At 38.0% G+C, this 18,419-nt stretch overlaps 1 protein-coding gene across 2 annotated transcripts in view; it reads left to right on the forward strand.

The window, feature by feature from the left end:
• Positions 1-355: 355 nt before the first annotated feature.
• nts (neurotensin) overlaps positions 356-18,419 on the forward strand; it is a 39,438-nt gene continuing 21,374 nt past the window's right edge. Inside the window, exon 1 of one of the 2 annotated variants that reach the window (XM_039650438.2) lies at positions 356-677. The gene's annotated coding sequence lies outside the window, so the exon portion shown is untranslated. The remainder of the gene's footprint in view (positions 678-18,419) is intronic. The other variant, XM_089116393.1, reaches the window with a different exon arrangement.

The following is an 18,419-nucleotide window of genomic DNA, read 5'->3' on the forward strand; positions in this document are numbered from 1 at the left end:
GCTTTAACACCCTCCTGTTGCTGTCTTTATTGGGCCAGGGTGATGGGCTAAGTAGCTAAAGTCCAATCCCACCGAAGTCCCTTTGGGATTTCACCCCATGGGGTGCACTGAATCAAGAGCCTGATGGTACTGTTTTTATTGTGATTATTCTCTGGGAAACTGAAGGTCATGTTGCACTTTATCTAAAAGCCTCATTTGATACTTTTAAACAAATATTAAGCACGCAGTAGCCAACTATTCTGTGAGGCGGACTGCTCTGATAGGTCAAGCCGTTAAAAAAGATTTGTGAATCCTGCCACCTGCTGGTGGAGGCTTGGTAATGTATAAATCTGCGTTTTCGAATCTGCTTCCGGTTTGGAATTTCTTATGGGTTTTTAGAACGGCGTTTTTTTTTTGCTTCAAGATGCTAAAAAAGGACAGCTGTCACAATGATGTGTATTTATTTTACATAACTTTAAGACGCCTAAGTCAGTGCTACAGGGAGATAGGAAAGCTGATCGTGCCAATGCCAACAACGTGTAACAACACAAGCAAAGTTGTAGGCCTACCGAACGTTACATCCGAATATCATACCTGGACCGCCTACAGGACGACAATAACAACTACCAAATCCCTGCATCAGTGCTCAGACTGTTTCCAATAGGCTGAGAGAGGCTGGATTGAGGTAAATGTCTAAGGTGAGAATATTCACATTAAAATTTCACACTTCTGATTTCAAATTGTTCCAGTGATAGTCTTCTAAACAACTTGAAAACCTGAAACCTTGGGTTGGGTAGGATATGGGGAGGAGAAGAGATACTGGCATCTGAACAAGCAATATTGTGTGCTTCTGTTATACTGGTAATGATGGTCAGCCTATTTCTCTCCTGTGAAAATGTTTCCCTCTCTAGTGTGTAAAGGATGATTGTAAGAAATTGAATAAATAATTGATCACAAAAAAACCCTGAAAACAACACTTCAGGGTTTGGCCTACAAAATGAAGTTATGCATGTACACGATATTGAAATCACATTTAAATAGTTCACTTTGAACTTGAAATTAATTATTGATATGATTTAGCTTACCTCAAGCATCCAAGATGTAGGTGTTTTTGCCGCTTGAGTTTCAATTTTTATATTTTTAGGTCAAACCGTTCTTGTCTGTCAGTCATATAATGCAGGTTTATGGTCACCACCTCAAAGAACATGCACAGAGAAGTCCAAATTAAACACGATTTAATGACTCGTAAATGACACGAAAGGAGAGGTTTGTGTGAGAAAACGAACAGTGTTCATATTGTTTTTACCTCATGTTACCACAGCGACGTCTAAGTGATCTGAGGGCGCGGGCGCTTCGGTCTGCACAAGCGCCGTAAGTGATCTCTCGTGCGGTTGCGAAAAAGAATTCAACGTTGTCTGTCTGTTGATATATATTGAAATTGTCTTCCATTGCAATTTTCTGTATATCTAAATATGTTTAGATCTTCACAGCGAAAGGTAACGCTTCCGAAATCTCAGTGTATTATCAAAAATTAATTTCAAAGTGAACTTTCCCTTTAATAATTGGCTAATCAATGATGATTATGGAATCTAAATTCATTTGCCCGCCCCACACCACGCAGGATGTTGAAATGGAAATAAAATATGAATCGGAATGACAGCAAGAGGAATTAACAGTTCAAAGAAATTCCAATACAAGTCTTGAAAATTATTCTACACATGGCATTATTATGAGCATATAATGATCATGTGAAAATTGCAGTAGGCCTATCTGAAAAAAAAAAGTACTTTATTCGAAATAGCAAATAACCATGTTCAATACAGGTCAAAATATGTAGGTGTAAAACAAGGGGAATGGAGGGTGGTGGGAGGATTTATATATTTTAACTCACTTGTCACGACTTTCTTGAGCAAAATATCTTATGATATATTTTAATAAACCTTTTGAGAAACCTAGCCTCAAGTGTGAGGATAAGATGTGGCACTCATGGTTGGGGAATTGGACTGGTAAATGAAAAACAATTTCATCTTTGAAAGGAAGGTGAAATTATATTAGAAAAGCTACTTGAAATCTTTGAAATACCACCCACTTGTACAGATTCAAGTATACTTTTACCATTTCACTTTACGATTCAGTGACAGCACAACTGAGGCTAAATCAAAAGAAACACTCCTCTTCCAATAAGTGGCTATAATAGAAAAAGACTCATTCACTGAGCAGAACAGTGTGAGAATTGAATCACCAATTGAATTTTTTGAGTGTGACTCTAATCTGCAATATGGCAAAACCCAATGCCACAGTTTCACACATATCGTACCATCTGTTTGGTATGATAGTGAATTTGTCTTCATATAAAAGACCTCATGCTGGGATTTCTCCTTCAATGTTTTCCACCCAAGTAGAGTAAAGGCAGCATTGTGAAAAAGATGAATATATCCTTGGATGATCTCTGAAAATCAATGGACTGAAATATCTATTCTGCCATAATGAACAAAGCCTTTGTATTCAGCATTACTGTCTAACCACATTCTCTGTCATTCGTCTTTTTTACGCCTGAATAAGACTAATTTAAATTGGATGGTTGTGAAGATATTTAATTGGTGTGTGTGTGTGTGTGTGTCTGAGTAATTTCATGTTACATACATTCAGGTCTCATGCAGTGATTCGTCATTTCTGTTAGTTTTCACCGAATGAGTAATCCTCTCGTGATTGCTTGATGTAACTTCTAACTTTCAAAGTTCGCTAAACAGACAAAAAGATAAAAGGATATAATTTGTGAAAAGTTTCAAAACAAATGCAGACATTTCTTGTTTTTGTTTTATTTTAAATCTACCACTGGACACTGAAACCTGAATATTTTTTGGAGTTTTTGCATTGACCATTTGTAGCCGTTTTTATGCACCTACCAGCAGATGGCAGTCTAACACATGTTTAGCCTGAAGATATAGAGCCTGAAACTAAGCTCACAATGAAACCCTTCAACACATTCACAAGAAAGTTGTGTTGTCCCTGACATTCAGCGGACTCAGCACCTGTGCTGTCTGCCATTCTAATCAATAAGCATGAATTTATCCCTCATGTTCATGTGGGAGCGCCTGGTGTTTGTCTCTCATTAAAACCTCCCTTGTGATTGGAAATGAGAGGCCACACTCTCTGCCAACCTCTTCTGCTTTGCGTAGAGAGGGGGGTCCCAGGGGCGACTGCGTTTTTCAAATATCAGTTCATCAGTATTCAGCTGCCAGTCCGCCATACTAGTCAAACAACTCAGTGTATGTGGCTTACTGACAACCTTAATCTCTTGACGCAAAGTATATAGACCTAGTCTATAAGTGAATAATAATTTCATTCATTAGTTCACCCTGATAATGTCTCAATGCTGAAAATGTATTTTATCTTAAAATATAATAATATATTAGTTATTATTATGAAGAAATATTAACTACTTTGTAAAAGTTTACAAGTCCACATTTATTGGATCAAAAATGTTATTTGTTACAATGTTGGTGTATGTTAATGAACAATGCTTAATTGTTCTCCATGTTTTCTGAACCAATTTGTCAGCAAAACATTTGACACCTCGATGACTGCGTCCAAAATGGCATACCCACCCAACATAGTAGGCGAAAAACAGTGTGTGACAAAAGTATCACTGATAAGAGTGGACAAAAAGTACCCGGATGACCTACTACTTCCAGCGAGATTCTGAAGTGTGCACACAATGGACCCATGAGGCCATGTGAGAGGATTTGGGTGCGCCTAAATCAACTCCTAGCTTCCTACTCTCTTAAAGCAGTTGGGTTAAAAATGACCCAATGGTGGGTTGATACCGACCTATCGTATAGGTTAATTTGACCCAATGTATTGGGTGTTAAGTTTTACCCAATAAATTGGGTTATAAAATCACTAATTAGTTCTTTAATCATTCTCGTATTATTTTTATTTTTTTATTCATGCATGTATTATTTATTTATTTATAAAAAAATTATAATGCAAAGCTTAAAAATATATTGAAAAGGCTTTCTTTCCATTACATTTAATGGTACAAACACTTCTATAAAATTAAGTTATTGATGGTTGCAATTGTGTAATTAATTACTTCTTTATTTCATTCGTTTGTACTTGCTAATATGTTTCAATTCACAAGAATCACAAATTAATAAATTAACAATCAGAACAAAGCTAGTACAGACAATGTCATTGTAAAATGTCTAAAAATGGGTCACAGTGTGTTGATTAAACAGATTATAGAGTATAGTGTGCTGTAGAGACTGCTAAACAGCAGCAGCAAGCTTGAGATACTCAGTCTCCAAAATGTAAAGCATGTATCAATTGCAATGCAATATAGCTCTGACCTATCTCAGAATCTAAATATGCATTTGTAATTACTCTGTAAAGACACATAAATGTCACTTTCAGTGATTCTAGAGTGATGAAACTATATCGGGAATGAGGCCACAGGTAACCACAGCTTGCTGATATTGTGTCTAACAGCACAATTACGAGTGTGATATTGGTTTTATACAACAAATTACACTAATTCACTGAATCATTCACTGATTCATTGTTTCACTTGAATTACCACCCACTAATAATGTAACAGAGAAAGTTGTAACTGCCAATCAAGTTGATTTATTATAGACATTAAACCATTATTATTACAACAGTAAGATGTCAGATGAAAGACTGCTACCATGTCTTACAAAAAAGCTTCAAGAGTGCCCCCTTTTTCCATTCTTGTTATGAGATTTATCCATTGTTCTTTCTGTTTAAGATACTCTTGGAAATGTTATATTAAAACCCTGCCAGCTATTCTTCCTTAATTGCTAAAAATTGGGTACTTTTGTGTCATTATTTGATCACAATCCTAATTTTGATTATATGCCTTCGTTATTGTGGGAGGAATGGCACTGAAGCAAGACTGTCTTTACAAGCAGTTGATGCATGCTTTAAATTATTGTACATTTTGGACACCACTGAGTATTCCAAACCTGCTGCTGATTTTTGGCCTGCTAAAACCAAGGGCCGCCCGGGACTGGGCACAAGTAACTTTTGAGGTCTGGTACAAAAACTGTATAACAGGCCGATGGCTACTTTAGAATGAACTAACTAAGGGGTAGTTCACCAAGAAATGAAAATGCTCATCATTTAATCGGACCTGAGTTTGTCTTGTCCCGAGTTCAGGGGTGTCCCAAAGAAAACCGGTGGGTTATGGCCAATCCTGGACCTGCGCATGCTGAACCGCTGTCTTTCAAGATGCTCACTGCCAGACGCATTTTCGAATATGTGCGGCCCCAATATTGGTTTGCAGCGATTGACCTGAAGGACGCCTACTTCCATGTCTCCATTCTCCCTCAACACAGACCGTTCCTACGGTTTGCTCTCGAGAAGTAGGCATACCAGTACGCGGTTCTCCCTTTCGGCTAGCCCTCCTTCACGAAGGTCGCCGAGGCAGCGAGGTCGCAGCTCACTCTCGAGATCAGGTTTGCAACACACAGGGACCTAGTGCTGCGGCACCTGGCTCGTCTGGGCCTTCGGGTCAACTGGGAGAAGAGCAAACTTTTCCCCGTGCAGAGGATCTCTTTTCTCTGTATGGATACCTACTCTGTCGCCATGTCCGCACAGCTTACGAGCGAGCACGTGCAGTCACTGCTGACTTGCCTTAGACAATTCGAGGGCAAGAGTGTGGTTCCACTGAAACTTTTTCAGAGGCTCCTGGTGCATATGGCATCTGGAGCCACAGCAACGCCACTCGGATTGCTTCATATGAGACTGCTTTAGCTTTGGCGTCCCAAGGTGGGCATAGCAACACGGCAATCTCCGAGTACCAGTTCCCTGAGCGACCCCCACATTTTCTTCTGTAAGCTTCTCTGAGCATGTGTCTTTCCCTTGGCAAGCCACCTTGCCACCCCTGGGGTTGAAATATTCCACCTGTGGCTGGACACCCCAGTGTTCTTCACATGCATCCCTCTGGGTCATATGTGTATTCTCTAAGTCCCCCCTCCCCCCTTGCGCAGTTCTTTGGCAGTTGGGACTCCAAAGAAAGCGTACCGAGACCTCCTTGAATGTTTGGTCCTCTTTTGGTGCACACCTGAGTGCGATTGTTGCATTCACACCAGCCCAAACGAATCGCACCAAGGGGGACAACAAACTCTAGTGCTTCATTCAACCGAACTACGGAGCACAAACATATTTTGAAAGCCACGTCCTCAAAATACATGATCGCGTGATGCCGACCCCTTCTTAGCTTCTGGCCGGTACGTGTCTCTCCTCTTTCGAAATGAGCGAGTCAACCGAGTGCGTGCATGTGGGCAGCTCCTGTAGCAGCAGGGGTGGTAGCCATAGTAGCGAGGGAGAGTGACAGTTGCCCAGCCAATCATTGCATTCGTTCCAAATGGAAAGAGTAGCTGTGTATATTGCAGTCCTGAGAGGACTACAGACACTCGATTTTTATACTCTCCTTTTCAGATTACTTACATTTTAGATATGTATTGGTATATAAAGACAGTTTAAACCAATTTGGGGAAAAGTGTTTTAGAAACAAACTGCCTACCCTGCCTTTAATTTCAAGGCAGATATTTACATAATTAATTTAAATGAATATATATTTGTTATAGTCTCAAAAAAAAGTCTTTAAAACGCTCCACCACCGCGTTCCCGTGTAAATGGTAAAAACGCAAAGGTCTGCTTGACAGTGAAGGTTGTACGCAGGCGCGTGGGCTTGGTGTAGTTGTAGTATGCACTCTTAGCCGCCTGGAGTGCATACTACATTGAATTTCGAAGACTTTTGCGTCACCATCTGCACGCGGATTTCACACCCAAATTGCTCGTCTAAATGCAGAATAAAAAGTGATAACGCAACGCCACTTTTGCGTTTGTTCTTCAGAATCGTTTCCGTGTAAACATAGCCTAAAACCCCACTCACACTATCACCCATTTGCAAAGTCTCGCCATGTTTACTTCCGGTCTACTGCACGCGGATTTTTGTATGCGCCGAAAAGTTTCTTTCAAAAGGTTTCAAAAGACCAACATGCGCAGAACACAAATCACTATGGGGATATGCCGATACGCGTTTACATGACCAAAAACTCGGGTTAGAAAAGGGGTCCCGGTTTTTAAAATCCGTGGATATGAGCATATTTGCCGGTGTTTACATGGCCGTTCGCGACCGGGTTATTGCTAATATCCCGGTTTTGAACGGATTATTGGCTGCATGTAAATGTAGTCACTGTTGTGTACATCTCCAAGCATTTCCTAGTTTTCCGAGTCTAGTCTGTGTATTCGACCCTTGATGAACCTGTTCCTCGATTGTCTGCTGCCTGCCTTTTGACCCTTTACCGCTTTCCTGGATTCCATCTTGTCTGCCGCCTGCCTTTGTCATCTCGCATGGTTTCTGATCTTGAGTATTGCCTTTTCTCCTATGCGGTGTTTGCTGTCTGTAAACCTTGCCTGTCTGACTACAGCTGTAAAACTCTGCATTTGGATCTGCCTGCGTCTGGTTGTCTCATGACAGTTTTAGACATTCAAAAATAGCCTTATTTATAACATTAAATAGAACATTTTGTCAGAGCATCAAGTAGATCATGTCATTTTGTTTAGTTTTCTAAAGGCACCTTTACACACCTTGACCTTGCCAGCTCAAAAATCTGTTTAAAGATGTAATGCTGCATAAAAGCCAAACAAAATTATGCCTGCTCTGACCTTTATCCCCTAATATAAATACTATTAAAATAGCTGTTTAAATGTATTTATTCCACCTCTTAGCAGCAACAGTGTGTGAAGACACCCAATTGCCACTTCAGAAGCCCTTCTGTGCCACTTTTACAGTGTAAATTTTGGCATAATGTTTTGTTTTCAGAATTGTGGGAGAACCAAAATCTCTATAAACACAGACACACACACAAAAACTATCAACCCCCCACCCAACCTGTAGTTCTGTAACTTGCCATATAGCTATAAAGTATTTCAATTTGTAAAAAATTTATTTCTGTTTTGATCCTGGATGCTGACTTATTAGTCATGATTTATTCACAAATGAGATCAGTTGTTTTATTCCTGAATGAATCAGGGTTGTTGAAAGAATCCATTCAATGACTCATTTGCAGATGGGTGTCATTCACTTTGGATAATGATGTAACCGTAAAGAGTTACTGAAAATACCCACCACTGATGCACATGATAAAGGAAAGACAAAACCCTTTTGGAACAGTCTTCAGCCACTTAAAATCGAGGCTCAGATTTAACTTTGTATAATGCTTGACTTCAATGCAATGATAGCCTACTCCAGAGGCTATAATTCTAGCTAACATTTTAATTCTTTGTGTACAGGAACTTGAACATTCCTCACATTCCAGGAAGCCTTTCAAGCCTATAGTATTTACTCAACTTCCTAAAATGATAGCTCTTTTTACTAATGATTAACCAGTTATTGGTGCTAGGTGCCATTTTAAAGAGAACTGGAGCATTAAGGACCATATTGGAGGTGATTTTTGACTCATGTTTGTTCATGTTTAATCCAGAAGAACAGACTTATTTTACTCTCCGAACTGACCAATACCTCTGCAATTTATCTGTGGATGACTCAGCATTCCCCCCTCCAAAAAAAAAAAAAAAACCCAACCAATTAACATTGGCCAATCCAAGAGTGACTAAACACTCACTCAGCAGGCTGTTTCATCTAAATATGCTGGATGTTTACGTAGGTCCCATAATGAACCAAATCAATTTAAGAACAGTGAGACAGGGGAGTCAGAGTGCACACTATTCTCATAATTGCTCCTGCTCAAAATAGCTGATGAATCTCCCCGCAGAGATATATATGTTGAGCTTGGTTGATTTAATGGGTATTGCACACTGAGTCATTGAATTGTCTGCCGTCTGTATTTCAAAGCTTTGTCTTCCTGATCCTTGGATCGAGTTTAACAGCTTTGGCTCATAAGCTTAAATAGCATTACAAAATATGGTAAAAGATTTAGTAAGTGCCACATGACCACCCAGCCATCAAACTGTAAGCAATATAAATAAAATATGAAAAGCAATGCTGAATATGATTGACCTTTTGAGAAGATTCATGCCACAACATTAACCTTATCCACAAAGCTGATAATAGACTCCTGACTACTGCATCAGTCACCCTTGCATGCTTTTCTATCGTTCTGTTGTATACTGCATTCCGACATTATCATTTTCCCCCCGCATCAGCCTCATAGAAGGTGGGAAGCCAGACTAATGTTTTCATTCTTTAAAGATTTTGCTACTTCAGCAAGGTTTTCTATTTTCCCCTGCATTTTTAAGATTTACATTTAGGGAAACAGCGAGGACCCACCCAACAATTTTTGGTTTCTGGAGCGTTCTCATTCATAGTTACAATTTCATCAAATATACAGAAATGAAAATGAGAGGAGTGACTTATAGTCGCCCCATTGCCTTCAGAAGATCCAGATGATGCAACTTACTGTTGAAAACGTGTCTTGTGGAATATTCTACGTTTTTCAGAGAGGGGATGTAAAAGTCTAACAGGACTGAGTGAAAACCCGGGGACATGACTAAAATGTGTATTTTATCTAAAATATTAGATCAAATGTTTTTTTCTATTTTCATTTTAAAGCAGTTTGGATATAAAGTCACACAACAATGCAAGAAAAATTAGATTTCTGAAGGATTTTATTTATAATATTTCATGGTAAAGTTTATAGTTGGGACATGCAGAAAATGCTATTTTTTTAGTGTTCTGTGTCATTTTTTTTAATTATACGTTTTAAAGTTGTAGTTAGCTTAATGTGCATGACATTTTGCTCAATAATAAAATGTATTTTAGAGTTAATTTTCATGCAGTTTTATACATATAATGTCTAAGGACAGAAATGTCACCATATAAGGAGCAGCTTGTTCCCAAAATGAGTAAGCACTGCAGTCTATATGTCTGCTATTTAGTTGTTGTTTTTTTTCGTGCTTTTGTATGCTGGAGAGAGATGTAAGTGTTGGGTCCCATGGGTAATGAAGGAGTTGATCACCCTATTGTTGCCCTGGGCACACCCTGCGTCATATACCAATGAGAGTGCCTGTGTAATTATTGCTACGAATTACTGGCAGTTGAATTAGAAGAAGACAAGGTTATAAAAGCCACTTGATCTTGTGGTGTGAGGGGAGGGAATGCAGAATCAAGGCTGGTGAGTTGAGTTGCTGGTGCAATTCCATGCTCTATTATACCCCATGTACTTTTCTTATTTTTTCATTCTGTCTACTTCCTTTGCAAGCTCTTTACACACACAGGCACACACATGCGTATATATGTAAAAAATATTTTGAATAAACTTTGAGATCACGGTAAAAACAGGAAACACAATTTAATTTAAAGTGTAAATTGAGTTTCAAAAATAAATAAATAAATAATAGAGACATTATGATGTACAATGAAGAACTATTTCAGATTCTGCGCTATTTTTATGTTGCTAATCAAATAAGTAAATTTGTTGCATTGGTCATGTAAACGTAAAAAAGGTCAGATGTTCTTGTTTCCATTGTTGTTTTGGAAGGCCATTCCGAATGTGTCAAAAATACTTCTTTTGACACATTTTAATGACTTTTTATTTTTGAAACCAATGCTTTATTTACTCATACAGAGAGCGTATCTGCCTGCGACAGCTTTAGTGCCAAGTAATAAACGGAGGCTGATGCGAGTGATCTGAATCGGCACATCAGAGAGAAAGGCATTGCTTATGCTCTCCATGGAATGACAGGGAAACGGCTGAAGGTAAAGTTAGACAGATTTATAGAGTGCTTTTTATTGGCCTGTTAGAAATCACTCAGGTCTTATTGAGGCTGATAATGGAGGGAAATATGAAACAGGCTGGCTCTTTTAGTTGGCACCGTTCCTAGTCTTCCTCATTATGAGGCATTGTGATGGCATTTTGAAATCGCACAAACACACACTTGCATACATTGATGTTTCCTTCCAAAACCTGCAAAAATAAAGGCATGAAGATTAAAAACTACAAGAAACGCATGCAAACCAACTGCCCATACAAAACAAATAGTCCACAAAATACATGTTTACATGCTAAACAATGGATGGGACTATTATTGCTTCCAGCAAAATACAGTACACAATTCTCCCCATTAGATATACACTGATTTCCCTGAAAGGAAATTCAACAAAATCAGTAATACTGTAAGTGGTAACTTTCTTTTGTTTGCTCTAGCAATCAAAAGACTTCTTAGTGAATTGCTATTTATATGAAACTCTTTTTATAATTGATATTGAAAACCATTTTCTTCTTCACTATTCCAGAAAATTACAGTGAACATGCTGTGTGCCTCACTCCGCACGCTTTTGTGTGCTGACAATATTAGCGTTAGTTAGTTAAAATGTCCCTCGTAGCGCACAGCTGTGCTGTTTAATTAACACCATTTCCTCAGCCACACACTCACTAATTGCTATTAAAATCCTGACACCGCTCTCTGTTTAAAATGGACAATGTCTTGCAAGTGAAGGTTTTTATTGCCAGGTTGCAAGCTGGAAATACTTACAGGAGGATCTGAAAGATGAAACAAACAGGTGTTGAAATCCCTTTAGCATTGGCGTATATAGCAGAACTTTGAATACTTGTCCAGATATGTCCACGATTTTAAAAATGGACGATGTTTATTAATTTGTTTGTGGGAAACCAAGAAAAAAAACGTTCTTCATCTTTTCTGCAGGGAGGTTTGTGTAAGCCCTTAGACTAAATGCTGATTAGAAATGACTTGATGTCCTTTAGGTTTTATATTTGATTAATGTTTGGCAGTTTGCTTATAATAAATGCTTCTGAACTGTCTGTGCCCTTTAAAGAATCGAAAACATACTCAACAGTTATATTATATTAAGGAAACAGGCATTTGGTTTAGCTCATCGACCTGTGTAAATAACAGAGCACCATTACAGTAATTAATGGAAATATTCTCTAATGTTACTTCTTGTCTGGACCATTAGTATGTCTGGGGCACAAAAACCAAGGCCTGTCTTTTGCTCCATAACCAACAGGAAAAAAATCCACAAAACCTACCATTGCTACTGTATATATACAGTATATAGTGTAATATATAGCACAGCAACTGAAACAAAATAAGAGAAATCGGAAATAATAAATAAGACCAACTGGTCACCTGCACATCCTCTAGAATCAGACAGACATTGCAACGTTGTTACAGACCTTTCAACCATGCAACATCTCATAAGCATTTAGGCCATAACTGAAGTTAATTTCATGCGTTTTCCCAAACAAAAATGAATCAATCAATGAACGAAGGTTATACAAAGAGATTGTAGTTCAAGCACATGCCTAATATTCAACTATTGGTAGTCATCAGGTCTGATTCATCACAACAATAAAGAAAGACAGACAGACATATTTCTCATAACCTTTCTGTTTATGTAATCCATCAAAGAATCCCTAATCTCTTTTTGGGTGGATGAAATCTGTAGCCTACGAACAACATCATATATGTTGTTTTTTTGTACGTTTTAAAAGCATAGAAACCATTTTGTTGGCGGCTTGTAAAACAGGGAGCTTGATCTTTCCGCTCAAGATCACTTTACCCATTGAAAACTTCAATGCACTTTTTCCTAATAAGGTGTAAGTAATAAGCCCCTGGAACCATTTCAGTACTCCAGTCAAGCATTTAAACACAATTTCGTTTCAGGTTTTTTTGCACTTTACAGACTGGCATGTTATATTTGTTGACAAATGATCTTGGGGAGCAAAGGTAATTAGGAAATGCACCCCAAGGGTTGTCGTGGCACTCCTTCCCTTTTAATGTGAAGAGACATTGGTGCACATTGTAAATGTTTAAGAAAAATGTGATCATGTGATGCTCAATATATGAAAAACATCTACTGTCAGTGGAAGCTTGTGTGTGGGATTTTGTGCTATTTATCACTGATGAGAAAAAAAAATTGTGTTGTTCATAGTACTGTAGGCTGTACCAAAATCCATGAGGTTTGCAAAACTCATTGACCTAAAATGGATATGACTAACAGTTTTTAACCGCTTCTCTGTATAGCCATGAGCTTATATTGACCTCTTTTTACCCTCCCTTCATGTTTCACACCTCTCTCAGAAATCTGATAGGATTAGATGAAAACCGGTCCGGTTCCCTGTGGAGTTATTTCTCTCCTGCTATGGACATGTGACTGTATTTTGCCTCAGGACAGCACAATATATGTCTATGCAAATGGAATTACAATCTTATACTGTAAAAAATAAAATCGTGATTTTTACGTTAAAAAAACGTCAGCTGTGGTTGCCAGAACTTTACCATAAAAAATACGGTAGGAACGTACAGACTTAACTTAAAATTTACAGTAATAATCCATATTTCATTTTCTAAAATCTGTTGATTTACAAACCTTTTGAAAAATCTATATCTTTTTTGTACTATTGTATTACACTGACAACCAACGCGTTACAGTATGATCAATCAAACCTCATCACAAGTAGTCTTCCATTAGCAGGTTAATACTTATATAAAGAAGCTGCCCCGTGTCATTCACACAAACATTAAACACCATCCTGGTAACACACATGAAATTAAAAAAAATCAATAAACATTAATTTAAAAACATGAAATGCAACACAAACCCCTATTGTACATAACGAATTAGAAAAAAAAAAGAAAAACTATGAGGAATCATAGTTATTTCAACACATAAAAAGTGAAGTGTCACACAGGGAATTGTGGGAATGTTAATTTACGGGTTTTCACTGTAAATTATACAATGAGTTGTTCTTTTTCACATTCAAAAACTGTAAATTTAACTTTATTTTACAGTAAAATTATATCACAGTTATTTACTGTACATAGTACGGAAACTTTTTGTTAACCAATTAACAGTTTTTGCACTGTAGCATTTTTACCGTCTTTTACCGGTAAAATTACGATTATTTTTTACAGTGAAAAAAACTGTGATATATTTACTAAAAATATAAACGTTCAAAATATCTATTCAAATGTTGACAATAACTATACAAAAAGTTTTTCAATCTGTCTTGTTAATAACAATATTTTATGATATATTTATAGAATTTATCAATTATAATTTTTCTTGGTCAAAACAACATTTTGATTTCAAACTCTGAAAAGCCTATATAAAAGGCTGTTTAGTTGTCTGGTTTGTGGCAACATTCCTCAAAATAGCACAAAAAGGTACATTTTTGTTTAATGGAACTTATTTAGTAGCCTAAATAATGAGCTTTGAGTAAAAATATCTTAATTTGTGTTCCAAAGATGAATGAAAGTCTTACAGGGTTGAGAGTAATTAAGGGTATTTTTGGGTGAACTATCCCTTTAACATATGTCACACGAAAAGACCCAACACTTTCCCAACGTATACTAAAACAAAAGCCAGACAATATTTTGAAAAAGCCTCCATTGCTACAAGTCTTTGCTATAGAGATGGGGGGTCTGTGCCGATTCAGCCACATGAAAGCTTCCACTTCTGAGTGTATGTCTGCAGCTTTGCGCTCAGGGTGGTGAGAGAGAGCACAGTGGAACCCTGAGGAATAAGATAAGGAAGAACAAAGCTAGCTTCTCCACAGTGTCAAAACAAAGTTCACCCTCAAGCTCGGCCACATTGAACGCTAAAGGGAGACTATACAGAGGAATTAGAACACACTGTAGACATAACTATTCCTTGGATTGTTTTTGCACCAAACATGTTTTGGATCAGTTTGGGCTGGGTGATGGGGATGGAATTGCTTGTGAAGGAGTAAATTCAGGCTGAAAACACCTAAGCAAACATCAATACAGAGTATTAACACTTTTTTCAATGAACAAAATTGCTACTTTGTGAATAAATAAGTAAAAAAATAAGCAAGCATGAGAGGAAATTGTTAAAGTTAGTATATTCAGTCTATGGACAAAACCATAACCTATTGCCAGACAGTACAAGAAAGCGTGTTTGTTTTCAAGGCATTTTGACTTTTTTTTATTTGTTTGCTTCCAAACCATTAGGACAAAATATACTAAAAATAATGATAACTGTCAATCTGTCAAATGACCAAAAATCACTATGAGTTTCATAAATGTATAGGCCATGACACATTTCACAATTTTTTTCCATTTATTGAAAGTGAATGGGGATTCGGGCTGCTCCCTCCTCAATTGTCTCATGCAACAGAAGGGAAGATTATTGATAAATAAAGGCTTCAAGTTCCACATTATTCTATGACTTCAGAAGAAATGGAATATGTTAAAAGTTTGTATGACTACTTTTTTTATTCAGCCTAGATCCCTATGTACTTTGATTAGAAATGAGTAGCCAGTACATTTATTCAACATGTTCCAAGAAATAAAGTCATGAAGGAACAATTTTTTTGGCTGGATCATTCCTTTTAAGTCAAAGATGGATCACCATGTGAGTATTTTGTTTAATAAAAATGCCAAGCCATAAAGGGCACAGTGGAGGGTGTAGTCCTCATAAAATGAAGGCTTTCACTCTCTAGTTCAAACCCTCTGATTAGAGGCATTAAAGGCGATGGAAGAGAAATGAGGTACAAGGATGGTTCAGAAAGCAGAGGAAGCACACTGCCGTTTTGACAATAAGCTGGAACCCATGCCGGGTGTCTGTTTCCAGGGTTGCACACGTGTTCACATGAACACACACGATGGTACTTGGATGCACTCACAGAAGGGATAGGTCTCAACCTTTTCCCCCTCTTGTGACAGCATTGTGCGTAATTCAGCAGGTGTTCCCAATAACCCGGCTGACATCATCCTCCAACACAAAGGCACATCAAGTGTATAGTCTGCCAAAGAAAGCAAAACTACAGGCATCACAGCAAGAAAGGTCAGAATACAAAAATACTTTTAACAGGACATACTTCAACTACCCCAGTCCTCCTCAGGCAACCAATTTTACTTGACAAACAATGTTGTAAAAATGAAGGGAATTGTACTAATGTATAATTAGGTTAGTTTTAAATATAATTAAATGGAATTGGGTTTGTTTTTAAACGTTTTTAATTAATAAAAAGCCCTGTCTCATCCCAAGGCGTCATATAGGTGACGCTTTTGAAATTGCGTCTACATCCGACCATAGACAGTATAAGAAGTGGACAGAGCCATCTCTTTGGAACTCAATTGAGACAAGTGAAGCCCATTTTTAGTGATTTTTAGGACTTCCGTTCCTGACGTGCAGACTCAAACTGTCTCAAATAGAGCTTGACGACGTAGATGTGACGTGAGCAACCCGTCTGTCTTCTAGTGGCTGTGGCATGAGAAATCTGAATCATTCCCTTCTGAAACTTGCAGAGGCGGAGAGTGTGAGTAGGATCTGTCCATGAGCTAGGAGCAGGAGAAACTTTTGCTAGGTATTCTGATTAATTATTTTGTCATTTTGCCTCCACGTTTACCTGATTGCCCGTGAGATTCTCCTTCTGTCCATACGTTAATCTCTCTACTGTGCGACAGAAAGTCACGTGGTTATGATGCAATCGTTAGCCTATACTTTTACAAAAAACTGCTTCTACGGGGCCATAACATATAAGCTACAAGGTAATGGAGCATTTTATACATTGTCGTGTTTCTTTAGAAATAAATAAAGGACAAATGGAGTCTTCAAACGCCTCAGATGTTAAGTTATTCACTGTCAAAGTGATGCCAAAATGAATGGGAGTCAATGGAAATGCTAACTCAAGTGAAGTTCTGGTAAAGCTGGTGGCACCCGGCCGGCTTCAACTTCCGGTCGATGGATTACCCCCTTGCATCCGACGCACATGGCACCCTTTAGCAATATGAAACGCAGATATATAAGGCCCAGAAGGTGCCTCCTAGTGGTCTAACCCTAACACTACCCCAGACCTAAACCTACCTATAACCGAAGCGTGTTATATTGACGCTAAAGGCTGCCATGTGCGTTTGATTTAGACGCAATGTCAAAAGCGTCACCTATATGACGCCCTAGGATGAGAATGCTTTGCATATTCATGCGCTATATATATTATACATTTAAATTATATATTTATGTATTTAAAAATATATTAATAGTATTAGGTATAGTATTTATATAGTATATATAATAGTGTTAGGTTTATTATTATAATGTAATTAATTATTTTTGTATTTAATGATATTTATATTTGCACTTGATGGAAAGGGTTTGAGTTTAGTTTTACAAAATTTTAAAGCACTTAATTTTAAGTGGTCTGTTAAACTCAACATGATGCAACATCACGTCTACAAGTTTGTTGTGTTTCACTTCGGCAAGTGTACTTACAATACACATTCCATTCCTAGTGATATCCTATCTTTACAGTCCCTCAGGGTTACATCAATTCACTTTTTTACAGGGGGAATCTGGGCCAGGGCTCCAGAGCCTGCCTTGTCTTCTCTCTGGAGACTGTCTAACTCCTGTAACCTGCTCACAATAACCAAGGAAATGGTCCATGAACATTGTCATTCGACTTTGTTTCATTTCCTTGATAGTGCAGTACAATTGATTAAAGGGAATTTTGATCCAGTCGCCTCTAGGAACATTTCTATACTGTGCCAGTTAGAGATGCGTATTAAATGAATCTATGATTCCGAATTTGGAAAAATAAAATATATGTAGTGTCTACTATCTACTTTGGTGTTTTGTAAAAAGTGAAAATGACTGTAATATCCGAAGATAAAATCACACGGAGACAAATGATGATTTATGTTTTTTTTACCGCCTAGATTTCTGGCCTTTTATTGAGCGCAATAGCAGCCATTCACTACTGGGACACTTTTTCTTTTTTTTATAAAAGAAAACAGAAAAGTTTGCACTGTATTTAAAGACTTCTGTAAAATTTCTGTAAAGACTACAAGCACTAGATCCCACCCTTTCAAACCCACCCATAGGGGGTTGGACCTAATGCACCTATCATACCTATTACAGATCAGCGCCAGTGCGTTTGATTTCACCGGCAGAAACTTTTTGAAAATAAGGTACTGAATACGCAGACGGATGCATTATGGAGGATTGGGATCACACATAGTGTCAGCCATCTTTTTTGGAAGCTAAGCTAGCAGGCTCTTGTTCTGTGGAGAAATCTGAGTAGTAACTTTAGGGGTTACCGTCCTCATTTTCCCAGACATGTCCGGCTGTCGATGTCCGGGATTTTGCTTTCTGCAGTCGCCATGCATTTTTTACATGTGCATCTAACTAATCTAACCAAATTCATTCCAATTGGTGAATCTGAATGTAGTGTTTTCATGAACGCTAAAAATGTGATTGGTGTATGTGCGTTTTAACATTGCTAAGAAAATTCCTGCTCCTCAGTGAGAGATACAGTACGAGACCGGTAACTTGCGTGTCATAGGTGTAGGTAATTGGTAAGTTAATCACGCCACCGGCCTCGAGTCGTTCTCCCGCGGCCCTCACTCGTCCTGCTCACCACAGTAATGGCGACTGTAGAACGCAAAAGCCGAATCTCGGACAT

Source organism: Pimephales promelas, chromosome 10 (assembly GCF_988280905.1).
Source record: "Pimephales promelas chromosome 10, fPimPro1.hap1.1, whole genome shotgun sequence".
In the NCBI taxonomy this organism is placed as follows: Eukaryota; Metazoa; Chordata; class Actinopteri; order Cypriniformes; family Leuciscidae; genus Pimephales; species Pimephales promelas.